Source organism: Maylandia zebra, linkage group LG3 (genome assembly GCF_041146795.1).
Source record: "Maylandia zebra isolate NMK-2024a linkage group LG3, Mzebra_GT3a, whole genome shotgun sequence".
Classification (NCBI taxonomy): Eukaryota; Metazoa; Chordata; class Actinopteri; order Cichliformes; family Cichlidae; genus Maylandia; species Maylandia zebra.
In genome coordinates, this window is record NC_135169.1 from 63,386,461 (window position 1) to 63,408,340 (window position 21,880).

The 21,880-nt window shown below is 42.3% G+C and overlaps 1 long non-coding RNA gene across 1 annotated transcript; it reads left to right on the forward strand.

Moving 5' to 3' along the window:
- Positions 1–531: 531 nt before the first annotated feature.
- Positions 532–21,513, forward strand: LOC143416624 (uncharacterized). The gene is made up of 3 exons (XR_013097002.1): positions 532–764; positions 9,897–10,002; positions 20,680–21,513. It is a non-coding gene; the product is annotated as an uncharacterized LOC143416624 (long non-coding RNA).
- The last annotated feature ends 367 nt before the right edge of the window (positions 21,514–21,880 follow it).

Sequence of the window (21,880 nt, forward strand, 5' to 3'; positions counted from 1 at the left end):
TACACGGTGCTCGCACCGAAAATGTTGTTTATTGTCACCATGGTTACCCACGTTAATGTGAATGGGAGAGTTAAGGCGGTCCGCCAAAGTTATTTATATGTAAACACGGGAGAAAACCAGAGGAGTGTCCCGCGCGACCGCACCGCGAGCCCGCTCGTTAGGTGGAGCGCTCGTGAAGCAGAGTCAGTGCGCTCCTATGCTCTGTGCAAACGTGTTGTAATGCTCCAGTCAAATCAGTTCTGTGAGATGTGAATGTTAATAGTTCTGTTAAAGTGACTGAGTAGATTAGCTAGTGTAACACAAGCACTCTGAGCAACTCTGTGTAGCTAACAGAGGCATTCATGGGTTGATTCAACAAGCTGTGTTTCATGATGCACTAAATAGTGATTTTGCCAGTAAATTACTGGAGGGAACAAATGTAATGTATTTACCAATGCTGTTATTGAATAGAACTGTTTAGCCAGTAAGACACTGCAGAAGACAATGTGATGTGTTTATTGATATGATAAAAGGATGTAGCTGTTATGGAAAGAAGTGTGAACTTGAGAAACTGAACCAGTTAAAAAGAGTATATTTCACTGATGTTGTGAAATAAGTAAATGTAATTGATGTGAATGAGGAACCAGCTGAACAGTATATTGAAAGCTCATGTTTAGTGTTTTATAGCATTTATTTGTGTGAAATAAATCAGACTCAGACACGTTCTGGAGGAAAGCAGAGACGCATCGTGTCTTCCTTACTCTGCTCTTCACCTGCTTTTACAGGTAACATATTTGTCATCGAGGTCTTCATCCTTGGGACCCGTAACATAGTAACTTCTTCATTGTTATACTTCTATAGTTTTCCCATTTTGTGAGCTGTGGATGTGGAAAGTGTCTCAGTGACACATCCACATGAAAACGGCGTTACCTTCGTTCATTTGCACGTCAAATGAACGAGCTGTTTGGACTTTAACGTCACAGCTGATGCTTCGATACTCGAACTCAAGAGTTCAGCTTCCACTCAGAGGTACAAGTACACACAGCAAAGATAAACGTGTACACAAGGTTGAACCCACAAGTGCACAGCTCCAACCAGAGATGGGCAGTAATCCGATTACTTTTTTCAAGAAACGAGTAAAGTGAGGGATTACTATTGCAAAAAAGGTAATTAGATTACTGTTACTTTCCCGTAAGCACGCTGCGTTACTGCGTTACTAAAACCGCAGCTGTGTGCAGATGAACAATGGATAATCTATCGAGTGTGGAGAGAGTGTGAGCGTGCAGCGTTTAAAGCGTGGAAGCACTGACCTTACTTTGAGTTTGACTCTGTAAAAAGTGACAAAAACATTAGCATCCACTGTTCACTGCGTGGGAAGACAACATGCTCACTCACTATGTGTTAATGGGCATGCTTATTTATAACTTTGATTAAATGTCATAAAAATAATTCCATGCCAGCTCACCATTGGTGATCAGGTAGTTTCTGTTCCAGTTCCAGTCCCATAAATCATGAAGCTTGCTGCCAGAAAAGCTTCAAATCTCCTTTGAAAGCTGTTTGTGGTCTTGATTGTGGGAGCTTCAGTTGTCTGACTCCAGCTGCCACACAGTGCTCACTGATATCATTTGCAAAAACCCCAGTGTGACAATATTTATCAGTGAAGCAGAAATCAGGAAGTGACGACTTTTCTTTGAACATTTGCTCAGGCTAAGCTGTGCTTTCTACCACAGTTGGGAATTTCCTGGTTTACAACAAATTATTGTGTCAACACCGCATAAGATTTCAAACTACAGGAAAATCACTGGAGTTATAAGAGGCAGACAACGACACACACACCACATGCATGCTGTTGCTATTTATTGTGGATTAACCTGTCAAGGGCAAGAACAAAATAATTCTGCCTCAAATACAGGAAATCATAGCTTTCCTGTATTTCCTCCATTGTTGGCATGCTGGTTAGTGCTGTTGCTCCACAGTAAGAAGGTCCTGGGCTAAATTATCCATGAATGTAAACGGCTGTGTGTTTCTATCTGATAGACTGGTGAGCTGTCCAGGGTGTACCCTGCCTGGTAACCTATCACTTCAGGGTTATTTCCCAGCCCTGCTGCAACCAGGATAGAGATAGGAGGATGGTAGTTGTTGTAGACCCATTCAATTTCAATTGAAGGATTAAAATGTTCCAGGAGCTCAACTTACTCCATCTGAACATGTTTCAATCGTGTTTTATGAACACAACATGCAGCTTTACTGAATATGAAAAGGTTGTGTTGATTTAACTCAGTTGTTTAAGTTTCTGCCAAAGCAAAACCTTTGTGTGCAACCAGTGTCCACTATTGAATCAAGTAAATCCAACATGTTTTTGTCAGTGCAAAAGGAGTTACGGTGCCTGTATTCCTGCACAATATTGTCCCGGGAGGGAGGAAAACTTTCTGGTGAAGTTTTGGTTGATTTTTGGGTTTTGCTTGACACTAGGTTGATTTTATCAGTGAGGTTTGGATTGTTTTCTTTCTCTAAGAGAGAGAAAGATGGTTTTATGCTTGGACATGTTTGCAATGGGCCCCAGTATTTGTTACTTTATTAGTATTTTATTGGTTGCGTTTGTTTGTGCTTTTGTTACAGTGCACTGAGATAAGAACATCTGAGAGGTGTGATCCACCGGTGGTGATATTTTGGTATTTTGTGAGTTCCCGATTTAACAAATCAGCTCTTTAATCCAGACCTGAGAGGTTGAACTTTAAAGCGCTATAAAATATTCTTACTGGAAACAGTGGCAAAGTGTTTTTCTCCATGATTATAATGGGCTTGGGAGAAATTCACTGATATGTGACATTGATCACATGAGAAGTCCTGAGCCTAAAAGGATTGCAGCCAGTCAATCCAGTCCAAAAACAAGGAGCTGTTTTCCTTTAAAATGATGACGTCATCTTGCTGGTGATGGAGGCTCGAATAGGTTGCGCGTGAGACTCCATTATCAGCAATATCTGGTATGAATGTGTGTGGATGTATGCATGTGACTGGACTGTGATGGACTGACGACTAAAAGTTTAACTGACTTGATACTGAGACAAAAACGGTGCCGACTTTAGGATTAGTGAATGTCCACAACAATTCACCCAGCCTGTAGAAGAAGGGTGGAGGTTTTGTCTTGCTTTGTTTTGTTGTTGCAGGAGCAGAAGGATGACAGAGACTAAAGGGGGAGGCTGTAGCTTCACATGAGTGTGAGCTGCAGACTGAACCCTTTGGTTGCTAATGTTGAGTCACTGATGTTTGCATTAAGAAAATTGTGTTTTATTAGCTGTGTTTTAATTAAGGTATCACATTATATTGTTGGGAATGTTAAATGCTAAAGTGAAGAAAAGCTTTGATTTCACTCATGACTGAACATGTTATTATTAACCATAGCAGGCCACTGTAAAGAGTCAATTAACTTTTATAGAGGAAAAAAAGGCCAAAAACTCTGTTAATACCTATGAATAACAGGCAATGATAGACTTGTCACATTCAAAATAGAGATATGTAATAACAAACACGGGTCCGTGTCATTTAGGTTCTCCATTGAAATAGTCAATCATTTAGAAAAGTAGAATATATATATATATATGTCTCAACGCTGTTTCTCAATAATATTAAAAACCTAAAAACTATTGTTGTGGAAGATAGAAGTCACTGTGACAGCCCTCTGACTGTGGAGGACGTTTGTAATCCTATTTCTGCACTTAAGGCCAACAAATCTCCCGGCACAGATGGTTTAACTGCAGAGTTTTATGAATCATTTTCTAATCTCCTGGCTCCGTCTTACTGCAGCTTTTCATAGGAAGTGTAGAGAATAACATCCTCCCTCCTACTCTTACTCAGGGTCTCATAACACTTATTCCAAAGCCAAACAAAGACTTACTTCTTATTGATAATTGGAGACCCATCTGTCTGCTCAATGATGACTATGAGATTATGGCTTTAGTACTTGCTAACAGAATGAAAGAGTTCTTTGACACAATTATCGATGAGACACAATCAGGCTTTATGAGAAACAGACACCTTTCTAAGAACATGAGATTGGTTTTAGATCTACTTGATTACTCTGATTTGGTATCTGACTATAGCTTCATTCTCTTCCTGGATTTTTAAAAGGCTTTTGATACAATTGAACATCAATTTATTTTCCACTCTTTGGAAAAATTTGGCATTTTTCTGTAAAGCTATCAAAACCTTGTACACGAATGGCAATAGCTCAATTAAAATGATTAAGACTCCACCCCGAGATTTGACCTGTTATACAAGGAATCAGCACAGCTGATAAGGAGTTCATCATCAGCCAGCTAGCTGATGACACCACACTCTTCTTGAAGAATGCAAATCAAATCCATCCAGCCCTTAGTGTTATTAGTGATTTCTCTGAGGCATCTGCTTTATGTCGAAATCTAAAAAAAATGTGAATTACTAGCAATTAAAGGCTGCACTGCAAATGCTCTCTGTAACATTTCTGTTAAACAAGAAGTCACATATCCAGGACTGTTAATATAAAGACCAAAAGTCAAGATGCTCGTCAAACTTGTCAAACAGTGTTGGGGAATTCTCAATGGTGCTTGGTGCCATACCCTCAGGGACTTTAATGTTATATAAAAACACCGACAGCTCAATATCTGCCTCAGTCACTCTCCCTGATCCAGCTGAGTCAGCAGTGGGAAAAATCTGCTTTTCACAGGAACTTGGTAACAGCAATAAGAGAATACGTAGTTTATTCCAAGAAGATATCATGTCTCTCCCATATATAGAATATCTTACTGGAATCGACATGTTCCAGATATCACCTGGAAGACAGTCTGGATGATCCCATAAATATCTAATTGTGAACAAGGTGAAAGAAATCTCATATAAAATTCTTCATAAATGTTACCCAGCCAGTCACTATATGGTAACATTTAAAAGAGACATAAATACTAATTGAACTTTCTGTGGGGATCATCCAGAAACTTTGGCACATCTCTTTTGGTTCCTCTACACAGAGATTCTGGAAGAATTTAGCAGTTTTGTTATTGTCCATATTTTAAGGGAGTTTTCTTTACGATGGGAAAATGTTTTATTCTTTTTCTTTAAGGTCCCCAGGAAGAATGATAAATGTTTTTTTATAAAAAAATTGTTAATACTTTTAGCTATTTTATATCCATAAATGTAAGTTTATTAATAAAACACCATATTTCTGCCTTTTTATAAGGATATGAATTGTACATACAATCAATTTCAGACTCAACCAACAAAAAGCCTCTCAGAACAATATTTATATTGTAACAGTTGCTATTGTAATGCAGTGTATCACCACATGGCGGCGCCTCCTGTCTCACGACTGGTGTCACCCCCTTTTTGTTCTTCTTTGCACTCCTCCTGTAATGGATGCTCCCGTGTGTACGCAGACTAGTGTGCTCTTTAGTAATGTGTGGTAGAGGTAGCACTTTTATTTTTGATATTGTAAATAAATGAGTACTTTTTGGAAAGTCAGAAGCTGTTGCTCATTCGCTATCCACCTGCACACCTCCGCGGCTGGCTTCATCTCCACTGCACGTTACAATATGTTGATTTTTTTCGCCTACTCATATCATAATTTTTTTACTCCTGGTTCTGTATGTTCATGTTCTGTTCTTTTGTAAACTTCATCTGTTTGTATGTTGTATACTCATTGTGTTTCAATAAAGTTCGATTTAAAAAAAGGTACGTTCTAAACGAAGCTTCAGACGTCACTGATCACGTGACTCTGGCCAAACGAATCAAGCCTCGACACGGTGCTTCTGAAGCAGCGCGTTGATCTTTCTGACACACGCACCGGAGCGTCAGCTTCAAGCTGGCCATCACTACGTCTCACATCTAAAGGTGTCAAGGTAACTTTGAACTGAGTTCAGTCAATCTGGAGTTTTTCCAAGTTTTCTGTTGCTCTCTGTGAGAGAAGAGCGTTAAAGGCGGGGCTCTCCAAAGTCCAGCAAAACAGGAAACCACAGCTGGGTGTGTGTAAGTGTGCAAACCAATAGAATGCATCGTGGTGGGGGGGGCATCACGGGCAAGAAAAAAATAAAATAATCGGTCGTACCCATGCTTCCCCGACGTCATGCCAGCGCATATTGGGAAATTCGTAGGCACCGATCGGTTTTCTATCAGCCATTTGCTGGGAGTAAGGGCGCCCTCCGTTTGCGAGGTGCGCCTGCTGCTGGCGGCACAGGGAGGAGAGGTCGGGGCGGCGGGGAGTCTCTGGCTGGCTGCAGCGGCATCTAATAACCAACTCGCAAAACAAAATAAAAACAACAAACAGATATTATGATACAGACTTATAATCTGCACCCATGTTTTTTCTAAATTCTATAAAGTGAGCGCGAGAGCCCTCGGTGCGCCTGCGCGCTGCTGAAGTCAAAGTAAACTTTATTGTCATCTCCGCTACAGACAGTCCAGCATATAGAGAGACGAGACGACGAGGCTGCAGTTACAGCGGTGCAAGTAAACAAACAATAAATATAAGAAGAGTAAGAAAATAAATCTACACTTTAGGACTCGGGGTAAAGGATCAATAAAAATTAAAATTTATAATTTACAGTTTGATGATTTAAAGTCTCACACAAGCCGTCAAAAGGGGCGGGGCCGGCTGCTTCCAAGTAGAGCACATTTCATTTATAATGATGTAAATCCAAGCCCATCATGGATTCACGATCTGAATCCTGGGTTGTGTGAAATCCCAGAAATCAACCTTAGACAAAGTGAATCTGTGAACTAAGGTGTAGGTCTGTTAGGTTAATTGTGCTGATCCTCGGGTTGGGGGATTTGTGTTTGTACTGGAGCGCAAAATTCAAACCAATGGAAGATGGACAACAAAAGTTCAAAGCCATCAGGTGCTCAGTTTATGTATTTATTTTTGGCCTACATCAGTAAGAAATGCCAAATTATATACACAAAGTTACAGGAATCACCACTCCTGTTATTCATGATGATTTCAGTAACATCACATAATAACATGTAACGTTATTATGTGATGTGCGTACTGTTAATGCTGATACTGTGGTGAAATTCTCTGCTTCTTTTGTGTATTCTGCATCTATTACGTCAGATTGTCTTACCCCTCATATGGTTGAGCATTTTGCCAATACCCTGTTAACTACATGTTCCTCCATCCTCGACACTGTGGCACCTATTAAAATGAAGCGCCCCAGAACTTACTCACAATGTTGGTTAAGTGACTCTGTTCGCGCTCTACGACGTGCGTGTCGGCGGGATGAGAGAAGGTGGAGGAAAGATAAACTCCAGGCATCTTACGACATCCTACGTACTAGTCGCTTGAAGTTTCAAACTGCTGCCAAAATGGCTAAAGCAGCTTTTCTTTCAAAAGTTATCTCTACCAATGGTAACAATCCTCGAATTTTATTTAAAATTTTTAACTCTGTGGTCAACCCCTGCCCCACTATGCCGCTGCCGTGCTCCACGGTTCTTTGCGAACAATTTTTAAATTATTTTTTAGATAAAGTCTCATCTCTTAAATCTGCTCTTCCTTTAATGACAGGCCCTGCGTTTACCCCTGACTGTTCCTCTTCCTTCTATCAGTTTGAACCCGTTTCACTCCCTACTCTTAAGCGTCTGGTTGAACAACTGAACAATACTAATCTCGTATATGATGTTCTTCCATCTCGTATAGTTAAGGACTGTTTTAGTGCAATTGGACCTAGTATATTGTCCCTTTTGAACTCTTCTTTGCTCTCTGGTTGCGTACCATCAGCCTTTAAACATGCTATAATTCAGCCTGTTCTTAAAAAAAGGAACCTCGATTATAATGATTATGCGAACTATAGGCCGATTTCCAAGCTTCCGTTCTTGGCCAAAATTCTTGAGAAGATAGTGTTGCTTCAACTCCAGGCCTACCTGGATGAGAATAGCATTAATGATAAATTCCAATCGGCCTTCAAACCACATCATAGCACTGAGTCAGCGCTGCTCCGAGTTCTCAATGACCTTCTACTAATGGCTGACAATGGACGCTCCTCGGTCCTAGTGCTATTGGATTTATCGTCGGCTTTCGATATGGTTGATCATAAAATCCTATTGGCGAGACTTGAGCACACTGTAGGCATCAAGGGTGTTGCCTTGGATTGGTTTAAATCATACTTGTCCAATCGGCTCTCCTCGGTTCACTTGGCCACTTCCTCTTCCTCCGCTGTACCTGTCTGTTGTGGTGTCCCTCAGGGATCTGTGTTAGGCCCTACTCTGTTCTCATTGTACATGCTTCCATTAAGCGCTATCTTTGAGAAATATCACATCGCTTTTCATTATTATGCTGATGACATTCAGATCTACTTTGAGTTAAATGATGACCTAGCTTTGTCCTTGAATAGTTTTCGAGGGTGCATGTGTGAGGTCAGGCAATGGCTCCTGGCAAATACTCTTATCCTTTATGATAAGAAAACTGAAATTGTGGTCTTTGGCAGTGACGTCCTTCGTGCCAAACTTCGTGATGCTTTTGGTTTTCTCACTAGCTCCTTTTACGACACTGTTAGGAATTTGGGCGTGTTACTTGACAGCTCATTTAAACTTGATAGACAAGTGTCTGCTGTTGTTAGATCCAGTTTATACCAACTCCGCCTTATTTCTAAGGCCAGGCAGTATATCCCGCATAAAGACCTGGAAAAACTCATCCATGCCTTTGTAACTTCGAGGCTGGATTACTGCAATTCACTCTATTTTGGACTCCACTCTGCCCTCCTCCATAGATTACAGACAGTCCAAAATGCTGCTGCACGCATTCTAACCAAAACTAAGAAGTTTGCCCACATTACTCCCGTCCTAGCTGATTTGCACTGGTTGCCTGTGAAATACCGTATCCAATTTAAAATTCTGCTGTTTACTTTTAAAATCACTAATAACACAGCACCGAGCTATCTTAAGGAACTCTTAAGCTTATATGTTCCTGCTAGGGCTTTAAGATCATCCTCACAGTTACTGTTGGTGCAGCCTAGATCTCGGCTGAAGTCTAGAGGTGATCGAGCGTTTGCCCTGGCCGCACCAGAGTTGTGGAACAACCTTCCCATTTGCATTCGGGCGTCTGACTCTATTCAATCTTTTAAATCACGGCTTAAAACGTATTTGTTTAATCTTGCGTTTTCTACCGGTTAAATGCTGGCCTTGTCTGCAGTGATTTATTTTACTAATTTTCCTATCTTGCTTTTTATTTGCGCTGTGTATGTCTTATCCCCATTGTGTGTTGATGGCACAGTTATATTGTGCTATAGCTATGTGCTATAGTTATTGTTGAAAGATTTTATTATGTTTATGTATAGAAGTACATTTCATTTGAGGTTCTCTAGATGTGTTTGCTCTTTGTACTAGAGAAGTTACACTGTGCAAGCTCAGCACGAAGTCTCTACTGTTGTATGTTATCTCTTCCACTCATGTATCTGTGATGAAGTCTCTACTGTTGTATGTTATCTCTTCCACTCATGTATCTGTGATGAAGTCTCTACTGTTGTATGTTATCTCTTCCTGCATGTGTCTGTGACGCAAACATGTTTGAGTATAAATAAAGGGTGGCAACTGCTGCGGGGTGTGAGTCTTCGTTTGAACACTCACCCGTGTGCACGTTAAACCTGCAAACCTGTCTGAGTGTCATTTATTCTGACCTGAGTTGCATTACAGGAAAACTCCTGACAGTTATATTTTTTCTATTGGTGGCTTTTTCCTGTGAACATAATTCTACACTTTTATTTTTATGACTCTGATTATACTTGTGTTAATTTGTTCAGGCAGGTATCAGTGCTCAAACCTTTTGTGTTTGTTTCCAACAAGTTGCCCACCTCGGGAAACAAAAATGTGTTCTTTTACTTGTCAGATGAACATATGAGACGCTTTGACTCTTCAGTGCAGTGTGGAGCCTAACAAAGATCTGTTTTGTGTCCCAGCTGATCAGCAGGAGGAGGAGAGTCTGACGGAGCAGCAGAGGAACATTTTCAGCTACTTGGACTCAGCTCAGCCACTACAGAGGAAACAATGAGCTCAACACAGAAGGTGACAGACAGAGCAGGACCATATGACCAAAGATATTTATCACCATATACATTTGAACATTTGCCATAACGATGTAGCTGACGATAGAATTGACACCAGACAAAATACTTTACAGCTGCACAACTTTATTAAAATCCCATCAATGTATTTTCACTGAAACAAGCAGCTGTTGTTTATGTGTTTATGTACTAACAGCTGGAAACGTTTCATACAGCTGTGTTTGACAGAAATGAAGGAGAACATATTTAGTTCATTTGTTTCTACATGAGCTCTGTGTGATTTGATGAGTATCTGAGGCTGAGACCACAGGACTGTGAAACATGATTGTTGGGCTTCATTTCTGTGCTGAACAGTCGTTTAAGATTAGCTGTAAATAACAATTAGCTGATGTTGTTCATGAGACTAAAGTCATCTCACTGTGGTAATGTAAATATAATATGGCCAATATTATAGTTATTATATTGTTGGCATTACTAAATTTGGCTCAATGCTTACATATATGCGTAAAAAGCAAATGTAGGAGCTGTGATAACTGTTTCTGATAAAATGAAGAGTAGACTGATATATGAAATATTCCTTTATTGGGTGAGAAAATCAGACCATGTCATAACTGCTTTAAGTCACACAGAATAGATATCAGAGCCTTAAACAGGCTGACTTCTGCTAAATGGGTCAAACTGGGCAGAAAGTCTACAAACACATAACATCCTTATAGAATATGATGTAACACTATAGATCAACTTAGCTCAGAATATATAAAGCATATAAACAGTTACAGCAACATGATGCAACAAACACAGCAGCTACTGATCCAAAATGCTCAAAGCTTCATAGTCAAAGGAGCTTGCAAAGAAAAGCGTCTGGACTTCTTTAAGTTACTTGAAGACGTTTCACCTCTCATCCGAGAAGCTTCTTCAGTTCTAAGGTCAAATGGTGGAGAGTCCCAGATATAAACCTAGTGGGAGTGACCCCCCACAGAGGGACAAAAGGACCCCCTGATGATCCTCTAATCGCCTGAGCCAAGGTGTGAAACTGGGTGTGGGTCCCAATCAGCCAGAGTTTCGGGTGAGTTCATTGTGAAACCTGGCCCCACCTTATCATGCGAATTCCTGAGATCAGATGGCCCAGGATGTGAGTGGGCGTTAAGGCGTCTGGGAAGGGAACTCAAAACTGGATTATAGATGGCAGAGAGTTGGTGTTGTAAACCACCGCCTCTGTTCAAAGATGGTCGCTCACAGTGGACATAGATGGCTTCCTTCACTCCTCTTTCAAACCATCTGTCCTCTCTGTCCAAAATGTGAACATTGGCATCCTCGAAAGAGTGACCTTTATCCTTAAGATGCAGATGGACTGCTGAGTCTTGTCCTGTGGAGGTGGCTCTTCTGTGTTGTGCCATGCGCTTGTGAAGTGGCTGTTTGGTCTCTCCAATGTAGAGGTCTGGGCATTCCTCGCTGCACTGTACAGCATACACCACATTGTTAAGTTTGTGTTTTGGCGTTTTATCTTTCGGGTGAACCAGTTTCTGTCTGAGCGTGTTGCTGGGTCTGAAATGCACCGGGATGTCATGCTTGGAGAAAACTCTCCTGAGTTTTTCTGATACACCGGCTACATAGGGGATGACAATGTTGTTGCGTCTGTCCTTCTTATCCTCCCTCGCTGGTGTCTGGTCTTCTTTTCTGTGCCTCTTTGCTGACTTTAAAAACGCCCATTTAGGATAGCCGCACGTTTTGAGTGCTTCCTTTACATGTGTGTGTGTTCCTTCTTTTTTCCTTCAGGTTGAGAGGGAACATGTTCTGCTCGGTGGTGTAGGGTCCTAATTACTCCAAGTTTGTGTTCCAGAGGGTGATGGAAGTCAAAGAGGAGGTACTGGTCCGTGTGTGTGGGCTTCCGGTAAACTTCGATGTTGAGGTTGCCGTTCTCTTCAATGTGCACAGCGCAGTCCAGGAAAGGCAAACAGTCATCCTTTGTGTCTTCCCTGGTGAACTTGATGTTTTTATCCACAGCGTTAATGTGCGCAGTGAAGGATTCCACTTCTTGTGTCTTGATTTTGACCCAGGTGTCGTCCACATATCTGTACCAGTGGCTGGGTACTCTTCCTTTGAAAGAGACAAGAACCTCTGTGATCAGTGTGGGTCATCCTTCACCACTGCATGGAAGCTTAAAACACACAAAGGAGTCCACACAGGAGAGAAACCACACAAGTGCAGACACTGTGAGAGAAGCTTCTCACAGTCAGGTAGTCGTAACATTCATGAACGTGCACACATGGAAGGAAACTACAGCTGTGACCAGTGTGACAAGAGCTTCAGGAATCTCAGATCATACTCTGCACACAAACGATCCCACGTTACTAATAAACTGTTTCACTGTTACCAATGTGCCCAAACATTCACCTCATTGTCTGCTCTGTGCAAACATCAGCGTGATCACTCAGGGCTGAAATCACTCCCATCACTGGATCACAGTGAATCTGAAGACACAGAAAGATCCTCTGGTTTCTGTGTCAGACTCAAAAAGCTTGAGATCAGGCTCCACAGAGTTCAGATAGAATCATTTAAACTTGTGTTGAACTGAACTGGTTGCTGGGATGAACTTCTACATAATACAGATCTACATGGGATCTTCTTTTCTGTTGTTTTACTGAGTCAGTTTTGTCCTTTTTTCTCTGTCCTGGTTTTGCTCGTCTGTAAATGATTGAAACTCAGTCAAATAGTTCATTGTTCTCCAGTAAAACGTTTTGGAAACTCATGTTTAACCTTTAAAACTCTGACATGTTTTAGCACACAAGGCTTCATCGGGGAGTTCACTCATGATTGGACCATGAGAACAAAGGTTTTTAGTTCTTTCAAAGAGAGTCTTGGAGATGTTTGATGTTTCTGTTTTTCTGAAACCACCTGAAAGAAAAACTATTTTTCTTGCTTTATGTAGTGTGGAAGTTTTTAATGTTTCTTCATCTGTGATGTTCTTGAATGTGTTCGCGTGAAGATGGTACAAATAAACTGTCCTTTCAGCTTTAGCTCCTAATTTATTCATTATTTATGGATGTAGCACAGCAGCCGTCTCTTGATTAACACATGGAGGGCTCAGGATCTGATGGTGTCGTCTCCCTAATTTGCCCACTCAGTAAATCTCACTCATGGCCAAGAAATTGAAATAAACCTTGTTTCCCTGCTGGATAGTGATCCACTGTAACTCTGCTCCTCCTTCCTGTTTAGGATTTCTGTGGCTGAAGTAAAATTCCCTCCATCCATCACTTATCCCAGCTAACCCAAAGTGAAATAAAGTTTTGCTCGTCTTAAAAAAGCATTACAATAATGGGCATTACCAATGCAAACTGAATGATACAGAAGATGAAAGAAGAGACTTTGATCAGTTAATAAAGCTCATGATCTGGATTCATTGTGGCTGCTACACAGATACTTCTGGGTCACTTCTCTCAGTTAAGATAAGATAAGATAACCTTTATTAGTCCCACACGTGGGAAATTTGTTTTGTCACAGCAGGAAGTGGACAGTGCAAAAGTTATGAGGCAAAAATTAGAATACAATAAGAATAAATACAGTACACAACTGTACAGAATAGAATAAAATAAAATACTATATACAGAAGAATAAAATAAAATAAATATACAATAAGATAAAAATAGAATACAAATACAAATACTATATACAACTGAGTAAAAATACAACGATGACAGAAAGGATTATTGCACTTAGTACTATTGCATATGTATGGATGTGTGTGCTTGATCAGTTAAAGTCTTTATTATGGAGTCTGACAGCAGTGGGGAGGAAAGACCTGCGAAATCTCTCCGTCCCACACCGTGGGTGCCGCAGTCTCCCACTGAAGGAGCTGCTCAGTGCTGTCACAGTCTGCTGCATGGGGTGGGAGATGTTGTCCAACAGGGATGACAGCTTAGCCACCATTCTCCTGTCACTCACCACCTCCACTGGGTCCAGAGGGCATCCTAGAACAGAGCTGGCCCTTCGGATCACCCTGTTCAGTCTCTTCCTGTCCCCAGCAGAGATGCTGCCGCCCCAGCAGACCACACCATAGAAGATAGCAGAAGCCACAACAGAGTCATAGAAGGTCTTCAGCAGTGGGCCCTCCACTCCAAACGACCTGAGTCTCCGCAGCAGGTACAGCCTGCTCTGCCCTTTCCTGTAGAGGGCGTCTGAGTTATGAGTCCAGTCCAGTCTATTGTTCAGATGAACACCAAGGTACCTGTAGGTGTCCACAGCCTCAATGTCCATACCTTGGATGTTCAGTGGTTGCAGTGGAGAATGCTTGTGCCTGCGGAAGTCTACCACCAGTTCCTTGGTTTTACTGGCGTTGATCTGGAGGTAGTTCAGCTGGCACCAGTCCACAAAGTCTTGGGTCAGACCTCTGTACTCCTTGTCGTCCCCATCAGTGATGAGGCCGACTATTGCAGAGTCATCAGAGAACTTCTGCAGGAAGCACTGGGTGGAATTGTGGGAGAAGTCTGCAGTGTAGATGGTGAAGAGGAACGGAGCCAGAACCGTTCCCTGTGGGGCCCCCGTACTGCAGACGACCCTGTCCGACACACAGCCCTGAGTCCTCACATACTGTGGTCGGTCGGTGAGGTAGTCCAGGATCCAGGTAGTGAGGTGATGGTCCACTCCAGAGTTCACCAGCTTGTCCTTTAGAACCGAGGGAAGAATGGTGTTGAAGGCACTGGAGAAATCAAAGAACATGATTCTCACAGTGCTTCCAGCGGTCTCCAGGTGAGCGAGGGAACGATGTAGTTAGGAACCTTCCTCACCAAACTGACTGTTGGACCACACCCCTGGTTTCATGAGAAATTGTTTCAGCCATGATTTCTCTTCCTGTATTTCAGAGTAAAGACTGAAGTGACAAATGGAAGCATGTTTAAAAAACACAATGTGAGAGAGACGTTGAGGTCCTTAGAAGTTACCCTGGGTTTTTCTGTCACCCTGCTAGATGTTACACACCTTGTTATTGGACTGATTTCTACTGCTGGACTACTCCTGCGGAGAGTAACAATACTCTTACTAATTAGCTCCCTTTCACACCTTTGGGGATATTTATTTTTGTGTTTGCAGCGCTGTGAGCCAGAACAGCGAGAGAAAAATCTGCAACAGCGACGAGCCGAATGCTTACGTGAATCGCAGCAGCTGCACATGTGCAACGCTGAATTAGAGGATATCTTTGCTCTGGATTTCTATTTCTACTTTTTCGTTTCTATATGATTCTTCTTGCATCTAAACAAAGATGATTCAATTTGCTAAATGTTGATGGCTCTTCATGCTCAGGTGTAAATGAGACGTAATATTTGCTCTTGGTTTGGTTCTCCTGTACAGAACCTTGCAGTACAACAGAAACCTAAAAACATTATTTGTAGTTGTTATTCTTAGTTGTTCTGCTGCCTAAATACCACAGGGTCTGATTATGAAGTTATTGAGCTGCACATACGTTACGACCTGCTTAAGTTCGAGGTCACAGCGTCTGTAGAGCAGCTGGAACATAATGAAGTCTACAAGGTTAAAGTTTTCTCTTCAGTTATTGTTCTTTCTGCTGCTTGGTTTGATGGATCTGAGAGCTTTTGTTTTTATTATTGTTATTATAATTATCATGAATATTTTACTCTCTAGAAGCTTTAAAATAGTGTTTGTGTTTGAAAAAATTGATTTAAGAATTGAACAGAAACATCTGTCCTTCTGAAAATGGCCCAAAGGCACGGAGACAAAGTCAAAGGATGCAACCTGTAACTTTCTCTTCCTTCATGTCAGGACCATCATCCATGATTTATATAAAATGCATATAGCAACAGTAGCACTTTAGTTTGGACTTTATGATTTCTGTAACTGGAAAATATTATTTTGTTTAAAGACAGAAGTGACCGCATAGTTGCAACATCAAAGGGAAATATTAATTAATTAGCATCAAGTATATTTGTTGCTTAAGCGTTTGCACTATAACTTAAGTAGGATTATAACTTTTAAGGAAGGAAAGATTTCAGATATTTAGTTCACTGTTTCAGTTATTTTATATGAAATTAAAACATTTACGTTGGTCAAATATGATGCTCTAAATCAAATAAAAGTTTGAAAATAAATGATGTATTTTTAAATGCTGCAACAAATGTTCACAAAAAGTAACTATAATTAAAACCAGTTAAACAAAATCAAATGTTTGAATCATGCTTAACCAAATGCCAGGCTGGAGAGCTGAACCTAAAGTATACGTAGAAAGATTTCAACATCTGAGCAGTTTTTAATGTTTTTATCACATATAAATGTCACAGCAGTGGGTCCTGGCCCAATGCTTTGTGTTTTTGGTTTTCTTTGACTCTTGTTTTTCTTGGTTTTTGTTCTTCTTATTTATCAGGCTCTCAGTAATCTTAGTTCTCCCTCCCTCAGTGTTCATTTCAGCCTGTGTTTAGTTTCTGTTCCCGTGTCCCACGTTTCATCGTTTCATGTCGAGTCAGCCCTGTCTCTCTGTTTCCTGTGTCTCCCCAGTCAGCCCCGCCTCCCTCGGGCACTCATGTGTGATACAGAGTAATAAACCTGACTACATTTGCTGCACTCTCTTTATTACCTGTTACTTTAAAATTCATACACTAATTATGTCTGCCCATCTCTCTAATGTGAAGGTCAAAGGTCAACATCCCAGTGACATAAGAATAATCCCAAATCAGAATCGGAATCAGAATACTTTATTGATCCCTGGGGGAAATAATTTTTTGTTACAGTGCTCCATTTTAAACCAACATTAAGACAAGACAGACAATACACTAACTAAGAATAGTACAATATATACATATATATACATACATACATACATACATAAGTCACTCATAAATAAATAGTTGGAAAAGAAACATGTGTAGCTGTAGCAGCAAACAGTGTGTTAAGTGGATGCGTTGTACAGGGAGATGGCCACAGGCAGGAAAGATTTCCTGTGTCGTTCAGTGGTGCTTTTCGGTAATCTCAGTCTCTCACTGAACGTGCTCCTGTTACTGACCAGCATGTCATGGAGTGGGTGGGAGGTGTTATCCAACATTGTCTTTATCTTGGACAGCATCCGCCTCTCCGACACCACCTTGAGGGTGTCCAGCACCATCCCCACAACATTGCTGGCCTTACGGATTAGTTTATTAAGTCTGTTGGCATCTGCGACCCTCAGCCTGCTCCCCCAGCATGCAACAGCATAGAGGATCGCACTGGCCACAACAGACTCATAGAAAATCCTCAGCATTTTCTGGCAGATGTTGAAGGACCTCAGTCGCCTCAAAAAATAGAGACGACTCTGGCCCTTCCTGTAAAGTGCTGTGGTGTTTTTAGCCCAGTCCAGTTTATTGTCAATGTGTACTCCAAGGTATTTATAGTCCTCCACAATGTCAACACTGACCCCCTGAATTGAAACAGGGGTCAAGTGTTTCCTGGTCTTCCTGAAGTCCACGATCAGTTCCTTGGTCTTTGCCACGTTGAGCTGCAGATGATTCTGCTCACACCACGTGACAAAGGAGTCGATCACAGCCCGGTACTCTGTCTCATCATCCCTGCTGATGCATCCAACCACCGCAGAGTCATCAGAAAACTTCTGAAGATGGCAGGTCTCTGTGCAGTGGCTGAAGTCTGTGGTGTAGAGGGTGAAGAGGAAGGGGGAGAGGACAGTCCCCTGTGGTGCCCCTGTGTTGCTGATCACCTTGTCAGACACACACTGTGGGAGACGTACAGTGGGGCAAAAAAGTATTTAGTCAGCCACCGATTGTGCAAGTTCCCCCACTTAAAATGATGACAGAGGTCAGTAATTTGCACCAGAGGTACACTTCAACTGTGAGAGACAGAATGTGAAAAAAAAAATCCATGAATCCACATGGTAGGATTTGTAAAGAATTTATTCGTAAATTAGGGTGGAAAATAAGTATTTGGTCACCTCAAACAAGGAAAATCTCTGGCTCTCACAGACCTGTAACGTCTTCTGTAAGAAGCTTTTCTGTCCCCCACTCGTTACCTGTATGAATGGCACCTGTTTGAACTCATCATCTGTATAAAAGACACCTGTCCACAGCCTCAAACAGTCAGACTCCAAACTCCGCCATGGCCAAGACCAAAGAGCTTTCGAAGGACACCAGGAAAAGTATTGTAGACCTGCACCAGACTGGGAAGAGTGAATCTACAATAGGCAAGCAGCTTGGTGTGAAAAAATCAACTGTGGGAGCAATCATCAGAAAATGGAAGACATACAAGACCACTGATAATCAGAATCAGAATCAGAATCAGAATACTTTATTGATCCCTGGGGGAAATTATTTTTTGTTACAGTGCTCCATTTTAAACCAACATCTCCCTCGATCTGGGGCTCCACGCAAGATCTCATCCCGTGGGGTCAAAATGATCATGAGAACGGTGAGCAAAGATCCCAGAACCACACGGGGGGACCTGGTGAATGACCTGCAGAGAGCTGGGACCAAAGTAACAAAGGTCACCATCAGTAACACACTACAACGGCAGGGAATCAAATCCCGCACTGTCAGACGTGTTCCGCTGCTGAAGCCAGTGCATGTCCAGGCCCGTCTGAAGTTTGCCAGAGAGCACATGGATGATACAGCAGAGGATTGGGAGAATGTCATGTGGTCAGATGAAACCAAAGTAGAACTTTTTGGTATAAACTCAACTCGTCGTGTTTGGAGGAAGAAGAATACTGAGTTGCATCCCAAGAACACCATACCTACTGTGAAGCATGGGGGTGGAAACATCATGCTATGGGGCTGTTTTTCTGCCAAGGGGACAGGACGACTGATCCGTGTTAAGGACAGAATGAATGGGGCCATGTATCGTGAGATTTTGAGCCAAAACCTCCTTCCATCAGTGAGAACTTTGAAGATGAAACGAGGCTGGGTCTTCCAACATGACAATGATCCAAAACACACCGCCCGGGCAACAAAGGAGTGGCTCCGTAAGAAGCATTTGAAAGTCCTGGAGTGGCCTAGCCAGTCTCCAGACCTCAACCCCATAGAAAATCTGTGGCGGGAGTTGAAAGTCCGTGTTGCTCGGCGACAGCCCCAAAACATCACTGCTCTCGAGAAGATCTGCATGGAGGAATGGGCCAAAATACCAGCTACTGTGTGTGCAAACCTGGTAAAGACCTATAGTAAACGTTTGACCTCTGTTATTGCCAACAAAGGTTATGTTACAAAGTATTGAGTTGTATTTTTGTTATTGACCAAATACTTATTTTCCACCCTGATTTACGAATAAATTCTTTACAAATCCTACCATGTGGATTCATGGATTTTTTTTTCACATTCTGTCTCTCACAGTTGAAGTGTACCTTTGGTGCAAATTACTGACCTGTGTCATCATTTTAGGTGGGGGAACTTGCACAATCGGTGGCTGACTAAATACTTTTTTGCCCCACTGTACATATTGTGGTCTTCCTGTCAGGTAATCAACAATCCAGGACACCAGAGAAGCATCCACCTGCATCGCTGCTAACTTATCACCCAGGAGGGTCGGCCTGATGGTGTTGAAAGCACTGGAAAAGTAAAAAAACATGACCCTCACAGTGCTCGCCGGCTGGTCCAGATGGGTGTAGACACGATTGAGCAGGTAGATGATGGCGTCCTCAGTTCCGAGACGAGGCTGATAAGCGAACTGAAGGGGATCCAGGTGTGGTCTTACTATGGGTCGCAGCTGGTCCAGGATGAGCCTTTCCAGGGTCTTCATGATGTGGGAGGTCAATGCCACGGGCCTGTAATCCTGGGGGCCACTGGGACGTGGCGTCTTTGGTACAGGGACGAGGCATGATGTCTTCCACATCACTGGGACCCTCTGCAGACTCAGACTCAGCATAAACAGTTTATGAAAGACTCCACACAGCTGGGGGGCACAGGTCTTGAGGACAAGGGGACTCACTCCGTCTGGTCCAGCAGACTTGCCTGAGTGAAGTCTCCTCATTTGCATCTCAACCTGGTATTGAGTGAAGGTGATGGGTGGGGGAGGGGTGTCAGGAATCTCACAGGAGGCAAAATGTGAAGAGAGAGGCTGGCACAGTGGTGTGGCTCTGGATTCCAGGCTGACTGCAGGTGAGGTTGTGGGGGTGGGAGCAGACACTGTGGTGTCGAATCTATTGAAAAACAGATTCAACTCATTGGCTCTATTCTCACCTCCCTCAGCTCCCCTGCTGTTGGTTGGCCTGAATCCAGTGATGGTCTTCATGCCCCTCCACACCTCTCTCATGCTGTTCTGCTGGAGTTTCCACTCCAGCTTCCTCCTGTAATTGTCCTTAGCCTCTCTGATCTAAGGGGCAAAGGCAGCGGTTAATTTAGCACATTTAGCATTAAGGGTACAGCAAGGATATACTTTTACTTATTGTGGCAGGGGTGTGGTCTCTGGCCTGCTGCAGTGGAGGCTGGTGGCGGGACGTTGGACGGCACAGGTGAGGGTGATGGAGCTCATGACTCTCCCCTTTATAGTGACGGAGGAGACTGGCGTGGGGGAAGCGTGTAGTGGAGGAAGCCGAGGAGAGAGCTGGTTTCTGGCTACAAAGACGGCGTCAAACCAGAAAAGATTGCTCGTGGTCAAATAATGTGTCAATCACCTGTGAATCAAACTGTGTGGCTCAGTTCATGTCACAGTGTTGTTTAGTATATCTTCACTTGTCTCACTCTCCTTCTGTTCTGTCCATCAGGACGATCCTCAGCGCTTACACAGATCCTCCATCGATGTTTTGGATCCAATCAGTGATCAGTTCTACGAGGAGGCCTGGATGTTCACCAGCGCTCGCTGTGCAGTGATGTGTGTGAAACCTCTGAGGACTCACACGTGTGTGCTTCAGCCCACACACACATATGAAGCACTGCAACCTCACACAGAAGTGTTTTACACATCCAGCCTGAATCCTGATCATTTCTACAGTTTATTAAGTTCAGCTTCACCTGAACATCAGTGATGAAGCTGCTCTGACTCCATCACAGCTCACAGCTGTTGGAATGAGTCAAACAATGAAGAAGGTTCAGAAACAGCTGATGATTTTACAGAAACATGATGCAAACATGAAAATGGACACATGATTTTTTATTAACAGAAACTGTTTATGTTTCACTGTGCATGACGTCATCAACACTGACACCAGGGGGCGCTCATCACCAGCCTGAGGAAGTGTGATAATGGGGGGAGACGCAGTGTTGTGTGTACTGCAGTCGGACAGAAGGAAAAACTTCCTCCTGAAAACATTTTCATCCTTCCCAAAAGTGTTTGAGTCAAATGTTACAAATATATAAATACAATAAAACACAGGGTCTTACATAAAATCAGTGATGCAGTTGTGCACTGAGCACCTTTCCAATGTTCCTTCCTCAGATGAGTCCAGCTGCTGAACACATTAACATCTGTATGTAAATGTAGCCGAGAACCAACCTGAGCACTGCTGGGAAAATACAAAGGCAACCATCAAAGTGCTGTATTATCTTATTTATTCTGAATGTTGACTTAGATCCACACCACGATTTATGAAACTATAGAACTAAAATAACAACAATCGTCTGCTTCTTTAAAATTTCTTTCATTACATCAAACCAGTGAAAACTGAAAAAAACAAAGAGCTGTTAGCATGTTCAGACCAACTTTGAGACAGAGACTGTAAAGTTCTGCACTTTAAATCCTGCCTGTGTTCCTGCAAATGATTCACACTGAAAGTATCTTAGTTTAGTATTGAGTGAGCCACAAAGCAGCCTGATAGCTTTAAAACAGGAAAAGTAAATGAAATTGACAGTTTCAGTGTAGCTGGATCTATTATTGGGGGGTCATGACCCCCGTAACCCCGCCTGGTCCTGAGGTCAAATCCACCATCTTTGTTTCAGTGCTTCATGTTCTCCCGTGTTTGTGTGCGT